Raw genomic sequence first — 24,862 nt, 5'->3', positions numbered from 1 at the left:
ATAGTGACTCCCACAGTCCAGAATTTATCAGACATCTGATCTGATTAGCATTAACAAAATTAAAAGAAAACATGTAACTAAACATGAGTAATTATATGTATATATTTATAATAACAATTAAGAGTCCATTGGGAGCAGTCTACAGTTAGCTGTAGCCTAAAACATTATCTCCCAGGCTCAAGATTCTGCATCCAACCTCCAGGTCTCACAGAGGAACGCTGGAATCTCCATGCTGATGATACAGCTCCAGTAAGGAGTTCCAACAAACAATGAATCACGCTAAGATGTTTTAGTTAGGAAGACTGATTATTGTTATGCATCTGACTCTTTTAAACATAGATATTAATTCAAGTTCTTGCAAAGAAAAAAAAGCATACCACAAATTTAAAAGAACGATAGCCGTGCAAAGAAGAAAAACAGAGAAAAGACAACTGTGCGTTAAAAAAAAGTGTCGCCTCAAGCTAATTGCCGTCAGTGAACAGACTCAGTATCTTGTAGCAAGTTTAACGGACCAAACCAACTCACACAGCTGGAGCGGTGTTGGGGGTGCTAGAGAACACAGTATAATGAGTTTAAAGTTAATAACTAGCCTGGTATAGACACAACTTCAAGGATTCACAAAATAAAACTAGGGATTCAAAACACAGACAGGTAAATAACCATGCAAGAAATTTCAAATAAATATAGCAATCAAACTACACTGTATAATACTATAATAGCCATAAGGGCCTTAATTTTCTTAAGAAATCTGCAGCATAAAAGAACAGCTTGGCTTACCAAACAACCAGAGAAACACTATCCTCTTTAACGGGCCAAGAATGTTCAGCTTCTATCTCTTATTTTTTATTCAATGCATCCTTGGCTTTCAGCTCTCTGCTGTTTTGTCCTCCTTGAAAAAAAAATGTCCTGGGAGGAGGAGAGTGAAGGAGAAAAGACTTTCACTCAGTGATTCAGAGGCATCGTGTAAACGCCAGCATTCTCCTTCTGACAACCGGCGTTAATTGCAGATCCGACTCGCCCACACACTCCACATTTCTCCTGGAAGGAGAAGCTGAGACACTGAGATTGAAGTGGGATGAGGAGTGCAGTAAAAGATGCTGCAGCTGCCCATTCCTCGCACCGTCACCACCTCTCATTTCTCCCTTTCCACTGAGAACTTGTGCTGAGACGCAAACAAGCGCTTACGCACATTTACACAGGCATGCAGGGGCACACAAACATCCCATATAACAAGGCTAAAACAGTTACTAAACACTGGTAGTCATTGTGCAATACCAGCCATAACGATTAAATAAATACAGGACAAAACTCTCATATTATCAAAGCTTTCTGTGTGCTTGTCTAATGGACGCTATAGAACATTTGAGGTCTCTGAGGTTAGTGCAACAGTTCACAGCGCACGTGAGAAAGACATTTACGGCAGCCCTATCTGTGCCTTCATACTCATTCCTTTGACTAATACATGACATAAATTGTTAAAATGATATTCATTTCAGCACGATGAAAAAATCCCTCATCCACACATTAGACACAGGAGGTCACGTGATGTAGATCATGAGCAACAAGGCCCATTACTGGCGAGGCCTGGGGCAGCACAGAAGCTAATGACTGCAGATTGGAGGGTGCTTTAATGCTTTGCTTTAGAAATCACTGGCAACCAGCTGGTACGGTAACGTGCATGCTTTCAGAGTAGCGGTAGCACAAAAAGGACAGTGAGAAAATGCAAGTACCCTTTAATGCTGCTGTAACAACTCGTGCCCCTAGAAAAACAATGAAATTTGTCATTAGTTCAACCTGATAAGGGGGTAATATACTGTAAGCAGTAAAATAGTTACAACTGTGGTAAAGACAAAGTCACGCTTTATATATGCATGCAACATACAGAGGGGTTTTTTTTTTCAACACGGCAAAACATAAGTTTGATTTTGCTGGGTTTTATCCACACAAAAGGCAGTTTATACGTTCAAATGTGAAGCACAACCAAATATTTTCCACACAGTAGATCCACTCATGAATGAGCTTATAAAATCAGGACAATTTCAAGTCTTATTTTCAGTTTCAACTGAATAAAAACTACTCCTTCTGTGCAATATTAATGAGCTATGCAGGGTGTAGCATACACTAGAAACATTTGAGAAGGTCAGGTTACCGTTGGCCATTTCCCACTCTGGCCAGGGGTTAAGGTCACCAGAGTGCCAGAGATTCAAAGAAACACCAGGCAGCAAAGGTTCTCTCGCACAATCTCCGCTGGCCAAAGATCCTTATGCAGCTTAACTTAAAGGTGCGATGCCCCTGTCACTATGCCTGTCACTTAAATGCATAAAATGTGTCACCTTCAAGTGAACTTATTAACCAGGGAGAAATCTTTAAGGTCAAAGATCATCTAAAATATCTCACATCAATTCACTTGATTGGGCACGCTTTGGCTGAGCATATTTCAGTTTTAACCAGTCGCATATCCCTTCATCTATTTCAACTAACTATGAAAATATATAGTACATATATGTATACATATACAATATAGGCAACTACCTCAGCTTTGACTTTTATCATGCCAATTGCTCTAATGAAAGAAAAAGTTTGTTTATTCACGTTATAATGCTGTACATCTACAAATTAAAAAATACCTGCATACATAAAATGTATTTTATTTTACTTTTTTTTTTTTATTAAAGGAGGTTAGGTGTTTAAGGAAAACATACAATCTGCAGTAAACTCACGCCAGACAACTTTTTTATTACCACTGTCACCGTGTGAGCTCGCCTGATGTTGTCAGTGTGATGGCTCAACAGTGTTATTATATACACACTGATTACTATTTTCCCCCAGGAGACTCGCCCGTTTTACAAAGTATGGCTAATCATTTCACACTCTGGACAACAAGTCAGAATCTGTGTGAGTTTTAAGACTCACAATTGACAAACCGACCATGTAGTCGAGCTTCTAGTACAACTTATTACCGGCTTAGAGATGAGTCCTATAAAAGTTTTTAACAATTGACAGATATCAACAGCGCGCGCGTCTAGCTACACCCTCCCAAAATACGACACTTGGGTATTTTACGACACGGAAAGCGACTAATTACCAAGTGTGACTTATATTAAATGACGCCACTTTTTACGCTGTCTTCTCGCAAAAGCTACATGTTATTAGGATACGATAGATAGATGTCTCCTAATGTCTCCCAAATCCACACTCTACGTCTCCCTCTTGCGCTTTTCTACACTCACTCTCACTGTAGCTACAGTATCGCTGCCACACTCCGCAACATTGTTTCTATTTCCGTTACTCACCTTTACTCCCAAGTCAGTCGCTGTATATAGACACTCTATATCGGTGACTCCAGTGGATAAACGTAATTTCAGTTCACATTTACACGCTGACTGCTATTTTAGGGGGAGCTGACAAACTCAGAAAAGCCAGTCTCCCTCTTGTCAGTGAGACTCCTCCCCTCATCTGACGAACTGCCTCTGCCCCCCACTCCCTCCTTTCTCTCTCCCTCTCTCTCTCTCTCCACTATCTCTCTCACACACAGCGTCAAAACATGTAGAGAACAAGCTGTCTAAACAGTGTTTTGTTTTTAAACTTCAACATTCATGTGAGGTGAACATTAATCCATTTTGTGCTCATTTTCAGACATGGAACTACCCCCTCAAAAAATTGTACAAAATCAAAGAAAACAATTATAGAAGCATGTCCTCAATTCCTCTTCCTTTAAGGCGCATTTTTATTTAAAAAGCTACTTTTCCGAACTCACTGGCCTCGGCCTCATTACAAACTACATTTGACGTCATATCTCTAAGACAACAGCGATGGAATTCGGTTTGAAGGGCAGTTCCGTCGGCCGATGAAAACTCGCAGCGCCCCGTGAGCAGCTAATCGGAGCGGGAAGGCGGGACCTTCGTGACTCCCATACGGGCATGTCACGTGTATTTGCGGGGGTCATCGTCACAGGAGGTGTGGCTAGCAGGGGCTGTAGTGGCGAGTGGCCCGCCCCGCTGTTTATACTGGCGTTTGGAGGCAGGTGTCATTTTCTCTTGCAATTATGCGTTTATTATAGATTTGATAGACTTGATTCTGGAGCAAATTTACAAATGAGTGGCTATTACGATTAAATGTGGCAGTTTAAAGCTGTTTGAAGCTAACAGGGCTTTCTGGTTTGAAATGGAGCCTGAATAGAAGGACCCTTTTCTTCTATTTTAAATACGAACTTGGACTGTATTTACCAAGAAACTATTCTAGCTACAATTTACTTTATAGATTTATCGCATAAGATTTATTTCTTGATGTCTTACTACCCAACAGCAGGTTAACATAAACTCTGTCTTAACAAGGTACGCCAGGTTACGCCTCACACAAGTTAATTATTCATTTTAAAATAATTACATTTGTTAGCATAATAACCCTTTTCCCCTCCAAGATTAAAAACATAAATGAAAGAATGTCCTTGATATCCTTTTGTGGTTTTGCTGCTTTATTAAAGGATCCACTTCCTGAATCCTCAGTCTTTCTAAGAGTGAAACCCAGAAGTCTCACAAAAGTTTTACACATTAAACTACATTATCTATTTGTGAAGGAATAGAATCACTCTTTCATATACAATAGCTTTTTGGGTAGCACATTTTTATTAATATACAGCTGATAAAATCAATTTTAGATCACAAGGAGTAACCAAACTTTCAGTGTCTGAATGTTTTCACTTCCTCTAAATACTTTAGAAATGGTAGTCAGAGCAGCAATTTTGTATCTCTGCAAACACACTGTATGGTTTGATGGTGCTATGATGAAACATTTTATACTTATTCAGGAATGACGGAGAGGGTTTTGTACAAAGTTGATTAGTGTTTGTTTCGTCTGTGGTGCATTGTGTTATCTAAGTCACCAGTTAGTTTGAGCTGTAAAAAGAAAGGCTGTGTTTAGTGTTCCTGGGACCTCCTGACTCCTCATAAGTCTAAAGCAAGAAGTCAACATACCTTTAAAAAAAACTATTAAAACACAAAATGTCACAGCCTTGGAATAATTAGGCCAAGAAACAGCAAACTAACAGATTAAATGGCAAATCAGTTAGTTTCATTCTATCATGGACTTGTGACCTGTCCACACTGTATCCTGGAATATGCTCCAACATCCCCCACCCCCCACCACCTTATTAAACTGAATTGGATCAGCACTAAAGAAACCCTGTCTTTCTCAAGACTTTTCTCAAGACTTCTCCCTCCGTGCCAAAAAACCAAAAAAAAAAAAAAAGCCAAAGTGATGAAATTAAATTTTAGAATAAGTCCTTAAACAAAAAGGGAGTAATAATGTTTCCATTCTATCTACAGCTGTTGATTTACACTGCCCTACCATTTGATTCTGAAAATCATGCTAGCATTTTAAATCATAACATCATATTGCCAGGTAACGTACATTTCTGGTTGTTCTTTCGTGGGAGGCCATTTAATTATTATTTTTTGTGTGTTTCCCAAATTTACTATGTATTTATAAGCACCACATGACAGGGTTAGCAAGTTTTGTTTTGTTCTGTTGTGATTGTTAAATATTGAAGTACTTTTAGTCTAATGAGCAATTCATGCAGTTGTTACACTTTGATGAAGTCATTGAAGCCTTTCCTGTAATTTCTGGATGGCTGAAAATTGTAGTCAATAGCAAAAAATGAATATTTTGCACCCAGCAGTGCTTATATTATAACAATGCTGGTGCGAGATCTATCTTTGAAAAGATTTTTCTTTTCTTTATCCAGACAGAGAAGAACATATACTTTGTGTACTTTAATAAGTATTATTATGTTGTCTGTGTGGTAAAAGTTCAACCCTCTTTGATATATTGTAGCATATAAAAGTGGTATAATATATTACATAATATATGATGTATGTTTTCAAAGTGACTGAATCTGTTAGCGACTCATGTGTGGTATTCTGTTATTAGAAGATTAGTACTACTACATTGTTAGTACAACAATATTACATCTCATAACCAAAACAAAAATCAGCATTGTTTCAGCTTTGTCGTGATCCTTTATGAGTTCCAGCTGGTTCTTATTAGGGGTGCAACGATACACAAAATTCATGGTTCGGTTTGATACTTTGGTGTCACGGTTCGATATTTTTTCGATACAAACAAAATGTTCATGTCTTTTTAAATTATCATTTATTAAAATTATAAATATATATTTTAACTCAAAAGTACAGTTTTTAAATTTAATGTTGCTGAAACAACAAAATAAAAAAAATTAATCGATCTGATCGAGAAATCACTCATCTTGGGAAAAGAGAGTTTATTACAGAGAAATGACTCTTTCCAAAATAAAAGCTATACTATACGCTTCTTCTGGGGTATATTCTCAGCAGCATATTAAACATATCAGGTCCCCATAAGGAGACTCATGTGCTAACTGCTGTCTAAATGACTCGGGTAAAGTTTGTAGCATGTGTGCTTGTTGTTTTTGTCTACTTCCACTTTGCACTAGGATGATGTCGGTGTAAATGTGCTGTCATATTCGTTGTGTTCCCACTAGCGCTGTCAGCGTTAATCTCGTTAAAATGACATTAACGCCATAATGCGGCAAATCTCCGTTAACAAGTTGCCACGGATCACCCCGTGCTTGGGGCTGGACAGCGTCAACAGGTTAACAAGCTAACTGCGCTAACGCACTAGTTCCCACAGCTTGAGCATTGCGTGACACATCCGATATACTGTTTTACTTTTGTCCATGATGCACCAGGGTCATGCTTCACATGAAAACCAAGATAGTTCCAAACGCCAGATCTGAATGAGGGTGGGGGAGGTTCAGTTTCGGGTAGCGTTGAGGCAGTTGCCATGTTGCTTAGCTTCTGTCTTGCTAGCTTGTGCTGCGCTCAGTGGATCTGCACTCGACAGTGCAGCCTAGGCGGAGTAGGCGCAGATCCACTGAGCGCTCAACACAGACAGCATCGTCAGAAGAAAAGTTGATAAAACAAATAAAAAATGTTGTATTGTTCGATACATATGCGTACCGAACCAAAAGCACTGTATCGAACGGTTCAATATTGATACAAGTATCATTGCACCCCTAGTTCTTATATATCTAAGTTCTAAGATATCACCTTAGCAGCACTTTTGCGTTAACGTGTGTTACCATCATCTCAAACTGAGGCTAGCAAAAAAGAACAAACAACAACAAAATCTTCTGCTATTAAGAATACAGAAGAACATCATTGTAGTGATCTGCATTACCTGTGTCAGTTTAATCCAATAAAAAGCAGTAGACTAATATATGAAAAGCTATGTGCAACCCATATTATCCTGGATGGGAGATAAAACTTAAAATGACATTAGCATCACATTTCGCTTCACATCCTGAGTGAGGACTTCAAGCCCTTTGTGACACCTGTGTCTTACCTGTTGTTCTACATGCGCCTTCACAGAACCTGCTGTTCCAATCTCCACCTTTCCCTCTGCAAGCATTGACTTTCCTTTTTTCTTCTTTCCGTTCTGCCCACAAGTCTTCTTTCTGCTGCTTTGTGTCACTCTACCCACTGATTTACCTCAAAGCCAGACCAGCTGGCTTTGGATGCTTCCCTCAGAGCCCTACGAGGCCCGTCTTCACACCCTGTTCTTTCTCTTGTCCCTTGGTCTCTCTGCCGGCACAGAGCAAGGGGCAGTGGTTTGAAGGGTAGGACCCCAGATGGACATAGACATGTCGGGCATGCATTATGTGATGGGGCTTGGCTCACGGCTCTCTAGACCAGCCACAGCTGTCAGTCATAGCTTCACAGATGAAGGTGTTGAGGACTTTTTTTTAAACCCCCTACTCTGTGAAAAGGATCATAAGAATAAAAAACTATTTTTTTCTAACACAAACAGTTTTTTAAAGAGTGAATGCTAATGTAGTTCATGAGAGAGTTTGTTTTTTTTGAGTGAAACAAGTCACAAGTCACAATATTTTTCTCATATATCAAACGTTTGTTTGCCTTTATCAATTAAGCAGCTTTTTTTTTTTACACATATGACACAGCAAGTGATGCATTTCAACCAGCTGAACGGACATGCCAAATAATGGTTTGTTCCAGCAGGGTTTTGATGCCGACAGCTGGCATTTCCAACTTACATTGCGCCAGACCACAAATAGACCCAGACACTCTCCAATTAAAAAATGCATGCAGCTAGCTTTATTAAGCCGTACAAGTCAAGTCTGATCTATCTTATGATCGCGAGGAAAGAAATAGATGCTTGTGTTGTAAATGAGAAAAACACAAACAGAACTCAAAGTCACACAATTTCCTAAGACAGCAGTCAGACTACAAGGATCTAAAATAACATTTCATTATCTGAGGCTCATTAAAACAACAGTTCTAAAACCCCTCAACACTCCTCACCAATCACCGGTTCTCTCCTCGCTGCGCATTACACCTTAGTCATGGGACATGCACTGCTAAAAACTGTCATGCTGAATATCACTGATATAACTGAATAACTACACTTATAATGACTCTGATATATAAGTCAACCATTAGAAAAACAGTAGTATACCTTCTTAAATAACCACCAAATAAGTTTATTTATTAAATGTGAAAGTAACAGAGTTGCATAAGATGAAAATACTTTCAGTCTCGGAAGAGATTTAACAGCATCATAGAAAAGTGTCGATTGATTGAAATTATATTTTTTTCAAAGTGCTACAGCTTTTCCTCCAGACTGATTTTAATCATATTAATGGTACAGAAAGTCTTCCAACAAAGTCATATCTGAGTCGACCGCAGCAATGTGTTAGATAATCAAGATCGAGATCTAAAAATACTCCGTGTCTCACAGTTTGAAAGTCTTCTCTCATTACCCACTGTAATTAAAAGTAACCAAGGCATTCAAGCTCCAAATAGCAGACAACTGTTAATGTGAAGAGGTGACACTTGAAACTAAATTCCTTAGGATACAAGTTTGCTGAGGAGAGCGGAGTAGCTAACACGATATACGTGCACTCCAGTGAATGTGGGTCTGGAGAAAGGTGCCCGCTTAGGCTTAATGGTCAGCTAGCAATCAAATGTTTTCTGTGCAAAGCAAGACGCTGCGGTTTCGGTTTATTTGCTCTATAGAAATAATGACAGGTATAACTTTGCAAGAGTTCTGTGATGTTTCTCGCTTGTTATGTCTCACTTCTGTACAACTTTGACACTCTGCAGTAGTTTTGTTGAGCAGTTCCTGAGGCAGAGAACGACAGCATACAAAGGTCCTTATGATGAGCTGATGATCCCTCTTGAGATTATCAGTCTCTTGGGTTTCTTAATGTATTCGTCTCTGTTTATCGCACTACTGAATGCTTATCAGCTGCAAGGGGGAGTAGCTCAAACATCCATTCTGTCTTGTTTGCTTGATAGGCCCCCTTTTTCCAGCAGATGTGCAGAGATTTGGATAATAATGCAAGTGCTTTAATTATCTGCAATATTCACACAAGTCTATAGTTCCATTTCTGAAATTTAGTCTCAATTGTACTGAGCTCATTAAAAATTGAACAAGGTCAGGAATTAATCTGCTCTTGCCATTATTCATTTTGTCTCCAATATCAATTTAATTAATCACCTGGAATGACTCAAATGATTAACAGTGCCACGTACTACTGAGTGATTTCACAAACATATTGTGGGGGTTTTTCTTAACATCCACCTAAGGATCTCACTTATTAGTAGAAGAAAACATTCGAAGTACTTTCAGGGTTTGTTTTTTTAATAAATCTTTAATTTTCTATGAGTGCAAATGATGATTTTGTACTCGGGCAGTTCACTGTTGGCTAATTTCACAGATTTTCTGACTCGATGATTGCATCATAAGCAAAAACGTGTGCGAGCGTGTCTGTGTACGTGTGAGTTTCTGACATTGCCAAAGCCAGTGAGCAGGTGCCATCACTTCTCATTCCCACCATTTCCAGTGAAAAGACATGTTGAGAACGAGACGGATCAGGGGAGTCTGCGGAAGGGAATGTGTGGGAGAAACCACTTTAATTCCTGCCTTTCAGCCAGTTCTCCTTGGCATTTTAGTTACGATTGCACATCAAGCTAATGCTACTGTAATTGAATTTGTCAGACTGTATAGCAGGAAAGCCAAAAGATATCTAAATCTACTCTCAGTGTACAGTACCTGTAGGCAGGATTTAAAGAAGACAGTGTCCTCCATTCTGATCCAAATGCTGTTTAACAGCAGACTCTAATTTAGCATATAATTTGAAATGCCATTACTAACTTGTGTTTACTGGTTTGTTTACATATGTTGCTGCTAAACTGCTTTCTTTAAGCACAATTACATTTTCCTTCACAATGCTCTATTACTGCAGAGTTCCTAAAAAGCTAAAAAGCTACCCTAACATGCATTTGAAGGTAGTAGGTGCCCAGTTCTCACTAAGCATTATGACTCACACCAGGCATACAGCAGCTATCCAACTCTAATCCACAAGAGATAATTTGGTATTCATGTTTTACAAATGTGCTTGAGAAAAATCCCTAAATCTTTTTGGCATGTGCAGTCGAGAAAGTCGTGCAAGCATGTCATCCACCATGAAAAGGCAGCTCGATGGTTGAGCAAAGCGAGGCTTTGTCTCCCGAATTCAGCCCGAAAGACATTGCCATCATCATCTTCCTTTGTTGCGGACTTTGTCTTTCCAGTATTTTACTGGTTTCTCAAAGGTAAATAGAGGCTTGACTCACTGGGACATGTGCAGTTTTCCTACAACAGGTAATAAATTTGCGTGTCAGGCCTGCGCGTCACAGATTAAACATGCTTTGTTTAGGATGATTTATGAGTGCAATGTCGCACTGGGTGCACTTGGCTGCAAGAAGCTGAGGGTTTGATGGTACGAGGGGGTAGCAGGTGGGGCGGTGGGTTGGTAAGTGTCAGATTTGTCTTACAGGAAGACTGATCTGTAGCTGCTCCGAGGGTGCCCACTGCAACACACACCTCTGTCATTAATCACACACAGCCTCAGAGAACAGAGTGCTTTGTCTTCTCCTCCTCACACACCAGTGCTGCAAGCTGTCACCGTCCCGAGAAAAGCTTACTTCAGAACAACTATCAAGAAGTAAAAGAAACTGCCTGTGCCCCCTGAAACTGCAGATTGTATACTCACAGAAAATGGTACAAAGTTGCAGCACTAAAACACGACTTTCTTTGCTGTTCATGCAGTATGGCAGCCTTACTGCAAGACCATAAACTGTGCTACTCTTGCATTCGTCCTCGTGCAGAGAAGGTTACCTAGACATACAGGATTAAGATCATTCACTGTCCTCACGCAGAAACGGCTGATTCAGCAGGTAGCACAAACCATGTTGACTTATAATCCAAATACAGCTGACTGCTGATGCCCCACTTTCCACCGATCACGCACACTGACTCCTTCCATTCTGAGGCTGAATTTGAGGTAATTAATCACAGTGGTAGCAGAGTAGCAGGCTATTACGCCCAGAATCTTCTCACAGTACGATCAGTTGATTTTGACTTGAAGCTTAACATCAAGAGAAAAACACTCCCGACAGTAACAATGTATTGCGCAATAGTGCTTCAGTTTAAAACATCACGCAGGAAGGGCCATTCTGCGTCGGTGAGGCGAGAGTTAGTCCTCAAAGCTATATTTGCATTAGTTGTGAGTGCCATGTGATATTTTGTGCAGTTTCCTGTTTGATCTCTTGCAGCAAAAGTCTATCGAACCCTGACACAAAAAATCTCTCATCTGGATTTTACTGCAGCATCATGTTCATAATAGGAATAATAGCAGAGGAGGAAGGGCGTTTATATAAAGGGAGAGGCGAAAGTAAGCCGATATGATAAAACTTGTTGAGTAACATATAGGCCTTAACTTGCCATTGCCCAGTTTGTTCAGTTAAGGTGAGCAAAAGGAAAAAGCGCAAACAACAAATAGTTTTAGTTTAAAAAGGCAGAAGAAAAGACCACGCATGGCTCTGAAGCTCAGGTCTAAATCCAATATTTAGAAAAGAGATCAAAGCATCTGACTTGTTTCAGATGGTTTTACGTCTGCACTTTGCTGCTAGTTTTTTTTGGTTGTTAGAAAGTCCTGTGTGTGTCTGTTTTTTTAATCTTTACCCTGAGTCTCTCTTTTGTGATTTCTGCTTGCACCTTGACGAGTGCATTTGCTAGTATCTTGCAGGATCTTTATGCATTGTGTGTTTTTGGAACCTTGGAGTGTTTTTGCTACCTGACTGCTTTAGTTACAGTGCAGACCGCCTTCGTGTGCATGCCCTCTGCTGAGTTCATTCAAATTTGGGACTTTAATCTGTGCCCTCACTAGTCTGTGTTTAAATCTGCGTTTGGTTCTAGATCGTTGGATTGGTTATGCAGTACGTTCGGTCACGTGAAGAAGAAAGATTTTGTATGACTCTATGCAGTCCTGTTAAAAACAAACTACACATAAGCACGCAGGACATTTGATAGCTTGTGGAAAAGACCTTTAGGAGCAATAACTTGTAGTAATCATTTTCTGTATGACTTTATCAGTGTCTCACGTCGCTGCAAAGGAATTTTGGCTAAAGTTTCTGTTCAGTTTTGCTACAGTTAATCGACATCCATTAATGCACTGCTCTCTTAAGGTCCTGCCACAGTGTTTCAGTCGGGCTGGGGTCTTTGACTAGGTCATTGTAGCACAGTGATTCTTTTCTTCTTCAACCTTTTGGCTTGTAGAGTTGCTGCGGTGGTTGAGATCATTGTCCATGACCTAGTTTCAGCCATTAGCTGTCAGACAGATGGCCTCACATTTGACTTTAGAAGACTTTGGTATACAGAGTTCATGATTGACTCGGTAACTTCAAGGTACTCAGGTCCTGTGGCTACAAAAAAAACCCTTAAAAGCCCAAATCGTCACCCCTCGACCACCACGCTTTTCAATTGGTATGAGGTACTGATATGCTGTGTTGTGGTGCACTTTGATCTTGTGTGTCCAAAGGACGTTGTTTCAGAAGTCTTGTGGTTTGCTCAGATGCAACTTTGAAAACCTAAACTGTGCTGCCATGTTCTTTTTAGAGAGAGGAGCCTTTCTCCTGGCAACCCTTTCACACAAGCCATACTTGTCCAATCTTTTTCAAATTGTACTTTCATGATCTTTAATATTTAACATGATAAGGGAGGCCTGTAGAGTCTAAGAGCTCTTGGGGTTTTCCTGCAGTTACTCTGAGCGTTGTATGGTCTGACCTTTGGGTAAATTGCTGTGACGTCCACTCCAGAGAAGATTGTGACACTGTTAACGCACATTTGTGGGCTCCAGACCAGCAAACTGCCAGAATGTCTGCTTTTATCGAGGTACTCACACTGGCTGATAATTAATTAATCAAGTGCAGTTGATTAGCAGCACCTGGCCGCTACTTACCCCCTAATTCCTATGCACAGTTTTTTTTTTTGTTGTTGTTGCTTTTTTTGTTTGTTTTTTAACAGTACTGCAAAAAACTGGACTCTTGCAAAAAACTTCCTTTTTTCATGACTGTACTCTGTCTAAGATACCTTAGACAGAGTACAGTCTGCACTTAAATACAGGCTGCACTTAAATACAGGCTAAAATTTGTAATCTACCCTGAGCATCTCATAAACGGTTAATTTCTGAATGTGACCCTTGGTGGTCAGGAAGGGGAATAACGATCTGTCAAAATAGAGCTCAGGTCCACAAAGCCTGCTTTCAGTGTGGAGAGCCAGATATGTGAAGTATATAATTGCATGCACTGTTTAACATTTATTACATTCAGTACACCATTGCGGTTTGTTTATCGTAACATACCAGGCAAACAGAGTAAATGTGCCTAGGCAAATATTTGCAGCACTATATCAAATTCAGCTACCAAATTAAGGATATCAGAGAGGCCAAATAGGGTCGCGTGTGAAATAACAGAGTTGTTAGGCCATTCACTGTTCCATACACACATGCCCTATCACACGAGTGGTTGAAGTGTTTGCACACAGAGCTTTGCCGCCTGCGGGCTTATATATCACACTGTGTCTTATTAAGAGCTTTTACAAAATCTGGCTTTCACTAGCCCCCCTTAGTCACCACTGTGAGGGTAGCGGACTTCGGGACCTTGGTTTGTACACAGCCCTGACTAAATGCTTTTTCCTCCCTGAAAAGATTGGGGGCAGTGCATGTGGATGATAGATAAAAGCAGAGAGTGGAGATATCATAGATGTTCTGAATATATTCACGGGGAAACTGGTTTAAACTGATATCCTTTAAGGAGATCACATATATTCAGCTTTCCTGGATGTCATGGCTTGAGGTGATTAAATTTACTGTCTATTTAGATGTGCCTCACGACAACCTTTACAGCATTCCAAAACATACAAAAAGTGACCAATACTGAAAAAAACATTCGACTCTTTGAAAATGTCATTTATAACCAGATTGTCTAGTAACTTGTTGTGATAACCATGGCGACAGTGCAGTATTAGCCTCGTGTTGCAAATTCAGCTGTCACAAAGACAAGCCAGACAATTTTGCACAAAAGTTATGAGCAGTGACCACTGACCCATAAATTGTCTCCAGCTGCAACGCTGAGCCACAGAAATGACTTCACTGTAATCGTTGAAAGTTGTTACAAATTCTGGGTGTAGCCTATGTCCTATTCCTATAGTCACCAAAATAGAGGACTCCATTTTATTATAGAATGCTGGGAATTCCCCACCATTTCCTCTTGCTCTTGACCTCCCACCCTCCATTGTATGTGCAAGGAGAAGGTCTGAGGCCGGAGAAGAGAGCGCAGCTCTGCCAGGCTGACAGATCGGCTTGCCGTGCCCTCTGCTGCTCCGTCTGCACTGCGGCTCCATTGTTCTGCCCTTTCAGGTCGAGCCCCCGGGCAACTCCTCAACATTGTGTCGGACAGACCTGCAACCTGATACCACAGCAGCAGGCGCCTGCCTACATCCCCATGGAACACTGATGCTTCATCATGCACTGTATATGAGCATGTGGGTGTGTTTGAGTATGTACATTAAGTTTCAGGAGAGAAAAAAATTATTTCTATATAAAACTATGGTGGAGTAACTGTTCACCACTTTAGTCTTATCTGTCGAAGATGTGAGCGATCAGCGTGCAAGCAAATCACTTATACGTTCATCACATGGAAAAAATGTTTACATATTCAAGGAACCATAAGAACAGGGGCAAACCTTAGACTACACTGCAGTGGTATGTATGTCTACACAGGCTTGATGCTCTTATTTAGCAGCAAACTATACAGCCGCAGTCACATCTTTACAGCAACAAGAGGAAGACTGACATCTTATCTCACCTCCACAGAGAAATGGAAAAACTGAGTCTGAAGAAGCCTATAGCAGACACAACACAACAGCCTATACACATCAAAGCAAACCCCAACCAAGCTGAGCATGCCGTTGTGTGTCACTGAGGAATAGTCCTCTTTTTATGTAACACACAGATGATTAAAGAGTTCAACACAGCAAGCAGACTAATGACTCCACTGGGTTGCAGGGGAACTCAGGAGAGAAGAAGGCAGGGCCTCTGGAGAATATGTGCTGAAACAGGGATAGGTTCTAAAATATACAAATTTATTCATCAGAAAGCAGTCTTTTTTATGCCATCGTTGTGTGCGTATGCAAGTGTGTGCAGGTGGCAGAGAGTGAATGTGAGCAAGGAAGGCGGAGGGGGAGAGAGGGAGAGAGATGAGAGAGAAAAGGATATAGCAAGTCTGATAGTATCAGCCTTCTGTGAGCTGTACAACATCAAGCAACCAGCAACAAACACTGCAACAAAAAAACTGCAACTCTGCCATAATGTCAGTTCCACTTTCTGAATCTCTCTTTTTTTCTCTCTAATACTATAATGTGTATTTTTAAAAATCATTAATAAGTCATCTGGCACCATTTAACAGAGTTTTTCATTTGCTTTTGTCCTCCGTTTGTGAGACATAGCAAAGGAGGCAGAAATATATGAATACGCATACATACACATACATAATCCATTTTATTCCAATTGTTAAACTGTCCATCATTATTACAGGAAGGATTCATGACCACAACCTAAATTTGATTTTTTTTTTAAAGTACTTACTATACTATACAAGAAATTTCCTCGCACAGCACATAATAGATACTTTTCCTACTCTTGAAATGATTTATCATCAGTCATATTCATGTACTGTTTGTGCACGGTTATTGCTGTACTGGTGTTAATTCCAAACACACCCACAAACTAGTCCTTAAAGAAACATTTTGTATTTGTACAGCAATTCCACGCAATTTTTCCCTGCCCAAAACAAAGTTGATTTTCCACCATTTTTTCTAATGCCTGTCATGGGATACTAAAGCCTGTCTCAACACATACTGGAGTAAATGAACAGAGCATAGCATACCAGGCAGATTCAAGTTATATCATTAACTTTGTACTGTTTTCATCTCTTTCATTTGTCACGTTGTTGTATCAGTGGATAGCTCAGTGCAGTCAGTACATGTTTGTGTGGTTTTTTTTCCCTTTTAAATCCAGTAGCCATGTGAACGGAGACGTCTAAAAATTACAACAAAGCAGCGTGTCTTAAATTTTGGGGAGATTCCATTCCCTCTCTTGTTCACTTAACTCTGAGTTTTTTGTAACCCATTGTGCTCTGAGAGGAAACATATTTCATCCTTAGATTGAGGTGCTATTTTTACACAAACAGGTAGCAGAGTGGCAAAATGAGTCAGTGGTAGAAAATTACATCATATTGTAAATATATAAACTAGCCAGCTGCTTTCGTAGGCACATCTTGTTAAAAGGTTTGACTCCAGAACTGCCTTAATTCTTCATGGCATAGATTCACAAGGTGCTTATTTTTATTTTTTTGTTATTGACACATATTTCTGCTGTAAATCCATGCCCATCTACTTGTGCATTTAGAGATATTCTGCTGCATATGTTGGTTGTAGCAAGTTGTTATTTGAGTGACTGTTGCCTTTCTATAAACTTAGAAAGGCAAGAGTTCTCAGATCTCTGGTCTTAACAGAGATGTCGGCCATGGCTGATTACATATTTACATCAACATGCAGTTAAGCACCTGTACCGAATGAAATGGCTGGTGAATGTATACTTTTTACACAGCTTCTATATGACTGAATGCAAACATTTTAAAATATGTTAATGACAATATGTCTCAAATGGAAACATAGGTTGTTTGTGTATTTCCATCCATCCATCCATCCATTTTCTGCTGCTTATCCAATTCATGAACTCCGGGGGGCCAAAACATATTCTAGCTGCCAAGAGGCAAAAGTGGTAGATTTTGAGACCTTTAAACATGACCACAAAACATGTATCACTTTATTTTCTATCATTATTATCTTACATTGTGCACACACTGTATTGAGCAAACACACATTTCTCTAATTAGCATACCGCACTTTGGAAAATTAAAACAGTTTCCTCTTTTTACTTAGTGGTGTTTAGATCTGATTTGATTCTGCATAATCTGAATCTTTTTCTAAGGAATCCAGGAATTGTTTAATTTCAGCATTATATCCTTAGAAGCTTTGCTACTCCTTCTATTTGGTTTAAGGCTTCCTTTAGAAAAATAAAAACCCACAATGGTACAAACACACATGTTTTCCTTATCCCTGGGCATGGCATTGAAATAGTAAATGTAAATCCACTAAATTGGTTACTTCTCACGAGTACAATCGAGAAGGGATGACAACATAAACAATGGTGCAGAAAGTTGTTCAAACCAGCTGCACAGTGCTATTGTTAGGATTAGAGGGGTAATCTCATGGCTGGAAAATCTCATACTACAGACACCTGATCAGCCAGGGTGCTTGTTCCTCTTTCATTTTGCAGTTATTGCAAACAGCATTCCTCAACATTAGTCATATTATCACAATATACATTTTTACCTCCCTTCATGAAATGTCTATTATTTTGTGCCATGCCTTACATATTTGTACAACCTGTACTACAAGACTGGCAAGAGTTTGTAGTTTTTACCTTGGCAAAGTAAATCTTATTTGATCAAATATTTCTTATGATAAAATGAACATTCACTATGATATAGATAAAGTGAAAAGTAGTGCCTAAAATATGCCTGTAGCATATGAGTATTACACATGAAACAAAGCAGAGGAGGGCTGAGACTAGGCCAAGAGATGAAGGAATGAAAATAGAAAGGAAGAGAAAACAAAGAGAAATGAGAGCTTGTGTTTGTCTGTATGGGCAGAAGGCCTGCAGAGCTTGGCAGGAGTCCTGCTTCTGACAGCAGCTGCGGCCTCAGTTTTATATCTTAAGGTGGTGCCTTGACTCCACACCAGTCTTTCAATCTCCAGCTCTCATGTTTTCAATCAGAGGGGACCATAAATTATTGTCAGCAGTAATCACAGCTGTCCATGATGGGCCTGCTGAGGGGTCCCAGCCTGTTCTGGTGCATTAAGTCACACTGAAAAGTGGCACCTCCGATATTGGCAGTGGGTTGGACCTGCAAGCGGCCTAAGACACATCACAAAAGTTAAGAAGAGGTGTTAAGAAGAACCTGAAGCAAATGGAAAAGAAATGCTTTGTTGAGACTATCTCGCTTTGACTTAAAAGATTTGATTACTTGCACATGACAACCAGTCAAAACACATGAAGACCAGTTTCTAAAGAGCTGTAGTTATGCTGCTAAGCTTCAGCTTTTTGTGGCAAATGAGTATTTGATATCTCTTCAATTTATATTTTTTTGTTCTAACCTCAGGGGAATTTCAGGGATGAGGTCTTGAAGTTATTAATGAATATTTAAATTTGAGTGAGCCCTTTATTCCGTAACAGTGGAACGCAGTGCAAATGAGACTGTACATCTGTGATCAAACATGATCATTAGCTGTTGCAGTCTTTTAAAAAAAAAGAAGACACGACGTTATCTGTTTGTAGCCCTGGAAGAAATGACAGAAATGCCTGTTAGATTTCCACTAAATGCTGGCACAGCTCTCCTCCCTGAAGTCGTAAAGCAGAAAAAGTGGGCTTCCCCTCTTTCTTATGTCCGCAAAATTCATCTGGCTCCCCTGGCAAGTTGCCCGGGTAGTTGTGGCATGGTCTATGTTTTTTCACGACAGCACTGTTATTTTGCTGTGAAAACTCAGCATGGGGTGGCACACCCACCTCTGGCAAGACACTGCTGTCAGAGCTGATCAGCAGAGAGCAGCCTTCCCTTTCAATTAGCCTTGTCTGTCTAAGAACAGGGCCAGGAGCACCAGCATACAGCCACACAGGCACCCAGTGAAGGAACAGCAAGGAGAGCAGGTGGGAGAAGAGGGGAGAGCTGGAAAAGTAAGCCCCAAAACTCCAGACGGGGACTGAAATACCCTCCACTGCTGTGCACTAAGTCCCTCTGTACCAGAAAGGGCCCTGCCATGGCACGTCACAGTAAACACAGGCAGGCTCCATGGAAACATGGCCATTTGGCACAAACGCATGGGATGAGATATGGCACCAATGAGGCAGATAATTCCCTGAATAACTATATCTTCCCCCTCATGTGCTATCACAGTGAATAAGAGTGTAGTGCATGTGCGTGTGAAAGGCAAGGAAAAAGAGAGCATGCAGGAAACAGCCGTCTCACATATTACCCATAGTCTTACTTGGGATAAGAACAGTTTATAAGCCAGTGATCAAGATACAAATTAGAGGCTGTTCAGGAGCCTATAAACAGCATTGAAGGATCTTCAGGAAGAGCACTGGGAGTGAAGAGAAAGGATAGCAGCCATGCCCCTAGGTTGTTTATTACAAATGCCACATCCAGGTGGGATTTGCAGAGTTGCACCCTAGCCAGCATCTTTCTCTCAGTGGAAAGAGCCTGAGGTGGAGGATGGTAAACATGGGCAGCTGTAGCACAAGCACAAATCCACCCATATGCTTGATGGAGAGTTTAGAAAAAACTGCTAAGAGGAATGAATGTATCAATAACTTTATTAATTCCGTGGTTATACTTAGCATTCAGCATACTGCTCGCAGATTTTATCAGCAACACTACCTGTTTAAAGTCCATTAAACTTTTAAATAGCTTAAGGTTAAACAAAACACCTTGTTCATTTTTTTATTATTATTATAAACTTTGGTTTATAATAATAAATCCAAGCAATACAAAGTGACAGAGAAGGAAAGGACATTGTGATATGCCCTTCCAGATTTCCGTGCTCCTTTCTCCCTAGATGCCCTACTGTAATGAGTATCATGTGTTTAACTCTGCTGTAGAAAGTCATTGTACCTATAAAACCAACGGCTCTGTCTTGAAACCTTGAAAAGTCATCACTGGCTAAACCTCAAAGGTAAGTACAGGTAAATGTGATAAACAGACAAAATCAGCACAGTTAATTCAAAACCTGTCGCTTCTGTCATGCAACCTCCCATCTAATTAAAGCAAACATTGCAGTTGTTGAGAATATAATGTCCCTACAAGGACAAAAAATACTTGTTCTGGGAATTTAAGTAAGATCACATGGTCATCATTGGCAGATTGAATTTGCCCAGTCGTCCTGCACTAGCAGATACTTGAATTTCCCCTTTTTTCTAAGCATTTTCTACATTGATGGGAATAAGATGAAGGTAATCATCTGTACGTAACTGGCAAAACCCCAGTCTGCTGATTGAGATACCCATGTGATGTGACTGAAAGGTCCAGAGCACCGTTAGTCATCTACTGTTTCCCTGGTAAATGTTTTACACTCCAAAAGACACCTCAGTTGAATGACAGACAGCTGTTGCACTACCGGGAGCTCTAAAATGTTTGCATCCCATTAAGTCCAGTATAAAGTCATCAGTTTGGGACATATTGCTCAGTTTGTTTGTACAGCTTTGTCTTTCGTGTCATAACAACTGGAAGGAATATGACAGGCCATTGCTGGGTTTTGTACAGATGAGGACACCAAACAGCGTATCTAGTAATAAATTTGTTGTCAGTGGTATAACACAGACACAGCATTATGTTTGTTATGTGGCAGGGGTGATTCTGTGTGCTCTTTTTCCCCCATTATATGGTTAACTCAGTATCTCAGCACACTTTCAAGTTATTCCAAACTCCAAAATCCTGTCGGTCTTTCATTTCTCTAGTCCCATATGTATCCTGTTCAATCCATATGTAAGTGAGGATATGATTCTGCTTCTTTGTTCTTTTGCCATTCACAACTATCAAGATGGCATTTGTGGATAATTTATTTCATCCTTTTCTGACCAAAGTTATCATGTGTATTTTCTTTTTGTATTGCCAAATCACACCGCACGCTCAAATACAACTTGAACTTCAAATATTAGTGTGCGTGGTCATAAAACAGCAATAAAAGAACACATGAAAATTTTGAGAATTTAGCAAAAGTACAGAGGGAAGGACAGCACCCTCTCTTGCCTTTCCAGCTGATGTGTGGGATGAGGGCCCCTTTGGTGAGCGTTGTTGTCAGCCGAGACAAACTGCAGCTCCTGGGAGTGCCCCAGATCTGACAGAAACCTCCCCCTCCATCAGTCACGTCATCTGAGTCAGTGAAGGAGTCTGTGCCCTGCTCGCGGTCACACTAACCAGGAGACACAAGCTGTTCCTCTCCAGGTGCTCATTAATGCACTTGTCCTTGATACCTCCACCGTACAACAACACAAAGACAAACACATGCCTGCCGTGTTCTAATTACACTTGCGCGCACACACTCATGAGGATGTGCATCATACATTTTACTAAGAGACTTGTAAATGTCAAACAATGGCAGACGCCCCTTTACTCCCCCTCCTGTTTTTCATCTTTTCTTGTTTGCGCTGGGTGCAGTTGGGGAGAACTGTTGTTCCAATGCAGGAAAAGATGGAGTGAATGTAATGCTATGTAAAGATGGTTCAAGTCTTTGAAGTGGGGGACGTTGGGGACAGCTGACAGCAGAGCCAACATTGGAGTGGAGAGCTAGGCTGGAAGAATTCATCAAGCTTTTCCAGCAATTAGCATATGGGTCTAATTATCATATGAAACCGATCCTCCATAACTAGCTTCTGCCTCCAATATGACTTTCTATCTTTCTAAATTATCGCCCATCCCACTGAAAAATGGTGAGCATGAATGACCCCTGTATTGTCTTATAGCTCTCCTCTCCAAGGCCTGCTTGAATAACTACCATACCTCCAATGTTCGTTTTTCCATTATGCAGTTAAGCCAGACAGTTAATTATCCAGGAGCAGGGGAGGCCAGGTCTCTTTGCTGGCTGCGATAACGATATGCTTTGCTGGGCAGAGAATGAAGAGGGCCAGCCCATAGGGAACCGTGCTGATGTCAGGCAATCTTTCAAAAAAGGCCCAGGCAATTAGATGCACCAGTGCTACCAGGGATGACTAGTGTTATTGAGGATACTGGCTAGCCTCTCTAATGGGGGTATTTAGGGCAATTATGATAAAGATGTCAAGGCGACCTCCCTGCGATTGCTGCTTTTACAAGGGGTGCCTCTAAGTGCAAGATCACAGAGCAGAAATAAGGAGTGACTAAAGATGTGGCCAGTCCCGTGTGGAAGTCTGGCCACCAGCAGAACTGCACTTAAGACTCGTCTCATGTGGAAAACACTGTCAAGAGGTGCTAAATGGGATAATCTGCCCTCGGAGTTGAGTTTTATGGGAATTTTGGAGTCTATTATGACAGTCTCAAGAAAGTAAACACTCAGTGCTCAATTAAAGAGTAAAGCCCGGCTGATTTGTTTCCATTTCGCATCATACCCGTTCAGCACATCTGGCCCAGGGAGACACAGAGCACTGTTATTATTTAATGGACGAGGGAAGCTGACCATCTGTAAGGTAGAAGAGCCCCACAAAGGGGCCTTTCATGTGGCTACTGTTGAACACTGCTTGCAACTGAACTGAATTGTTTCCATACACATGTTCACCTTAGCCATCACCTTTCCACCACTGCCGTTCTCCAACTCACATCAAAGTTACAGTTCAAGGACATAACTGAGAGCTACTGGTCACCACACACACTTATACCTAGCCCGCCCATTTACAGAGTTAGCATATGCCATCCACATGGCTGGCATGACACTAAACACACACTGACTAATGTCTGAAGTAGGTTCAAAGAGGTAACAGCAGAGGAAAAGTGCAACGTGGATGCAGCATGTATCCTCGTTCCTCCTTTAAAACAGTCAAACAGCTGGTCGTGTTCTTACAAAGCGCTCAGTACATTTCCATGATTGTTTTTATACCGTGTCTGTGGATAATGCACCATGATATCCCTCTCTCTGTAATAACCTCTCAGGGCAGACATTAGACAATCAGGAAACAGCAATCCCACTATCTAGATGAAGTAAAGCTCTTCAGTGAAGCACATTCCAGAAGTAAGTGTTTCTTTTGGTTGTAGTTGATGGAACAGAGCCATACGCTACTTCAGAGGGACCATGGAGATTAAATATAAGGTTTAATGCAATAAAATCCTCAAAGCACACTGAGCCTCTCATTTTAATGTTTTAATAAAGAAGTGCTGCTCAAGAAAATTAAAAAGGCAAGAGACATTAAGCTTAAAAATCAAAAGTTTTGGTCTTGAACCGTAGTGCCACAGCTTTCTATATCACTTTTGAGCTGTCTGTGTGTTTGGATGATCTATTCAGACGTGGGGCATATGTTATATTTTCCAACTGGCAATATCATGGGAATAACATTTGTTGTTAAAGGATCATAGTGCACAACCTTTAACATTTGGTGGTGATGGAAATGGGATGGGCTTGCTAGCTTAGAAATTTGTTGGGCAAAGAAGTATTGAGTTCCATATGATGGTTTGCTTACCAGATTCCATGTACACGTCAATGCACAACTCTGAAACACTGAGTCATTAGAAATCATGGACAATGTTGTAATCTCAACATTAGCATTTCAGCCACCACCATAGTGGTGCTTTGGAGCCAATATTTGTACAAGAGGGCAGAATGCTTAGCTGGTGGTTAGCAAGTTGCTATGTTGCTAGTTAGTGCTAAGTAAAAAACAAACAAGCATAACAAAGTTATTCACCAAAAACTGAAGCAAGGCTGTAACTTACTGCAGGATATTTTCTTTAGCAGATAACTACCTCAAAAATGCTCTAAAAACACTACATTACCACATTGCCACACCGCCTTGTTTTATACTGTTTATCATATCATGTACAGTACAAAAAAATGGACACCACTACTTGTTTTCTTAATTCCAAGTCTTGAGCTAACAAATTGCCAATCTTTAGCCAATGAGCATACCCTGAATAACTGTCCTTTTTGAAACACAGAAAGATCAAATGAACAAAATGGTTCTTTTATTCAGTATGACCTCAAATGAGTGCCCATTTCTTCAAACTTCTAGTGCAACCACAGCTATCATGCCTTGCTGGTCATTGTAAAGAAAGCAGATTTTAGACACTTCATGTTGGCTTGAGGCCCAGAAAAGTCCTTTACACCGTCTGTGGGATTGGCTAACCCTTGGCACCATCCTCAAGTGGCCATTAGAGAAGGTGCAGTTTGCAGACAAGAGATGTCAAAGTTATTTTACACCGAAGGCCACATACAGCTCACTTCGATCTTAACTGGGGCGGGTTAGTAAAACTGAAAAACTAGCATGAAAAGCTGCAAAAAATTACAGTTAAAAGTCCAAAACTGTATGCCCTTCTTCATATTTTCCAAAACTGTTCAGCAGGCCAGATTGGAGTCTTTGTCAGGCCAATTCTGGCCCCCGAGCCTTATGTTTGACACGCCTGTTATAGATTATGTTGTGAGGTTTGATGTAAGTGATATTGACACAGATGCATTCAGATTTGTCATTTTTAAACACCATTTCTAGTGTTATAAACTAGAATGTCATTCATATAATTTATTTGCCACATATGAGTTAAGTCCAAATGCTCCAGAAAAAAATACTAAATTTTCTCATCTGCATTTTTTTTAAACTGATAAATAAAATACTGCCATATGAGCATTT

General features: G+C 40.4%; 1 protein-coding gene across 11 annotated transcripts in view; it reads right to left on the bottom strand.

The window, feature by feature from the left end:
* mef2aa (myocyte enhancer factor 2aa) overlaps positions 1–7,619 on the bottom strand; it is a 66,623-nt gene extending 59,004 nt beyond the window's left edge. For 8 of the 11 annotated variants that reach the window (XM_004553224.4, XM_004553226.4, XM_004553228.4 and 5 more), the window contains exon 1: positions 3,294–3,446. The gene's annotated coding sequence lies outside the window, so the exon portion shown is untranslated. Of the gene's footprint in view, positions 1–777; positions 977–1,730; positions 1,761–3,293; positions 3,447–7,380 lie in introns of those variants that run through there. The other 3 variants (XM_004553222.5, XM_004553221.6, XM_004553223.6) reach the window with 3 other exon arrangements.
* Positions 7,620–24,862: the final 17,243 nt, after the last annotated feature.

This window comes from Maylandia zebra, linkage group LG7, assembly GCF_041146795.1.
Source record: "Maylandia zebra isolate NMK-2024a linkage group LG7, Mzebra_GT3a, whole genome shotgun sequence".
NCBI lineage: Eukaryota > Metazoa > Chordata > Actinopteri > Cichliformes > Cichlidae > Maylandia > Maylandia zebra.
The sequence above is the reverse complement of the archived record's forward strand: the minus strand, read 5'-3'. Positions and strand labels throughout refer to the sequence as shown.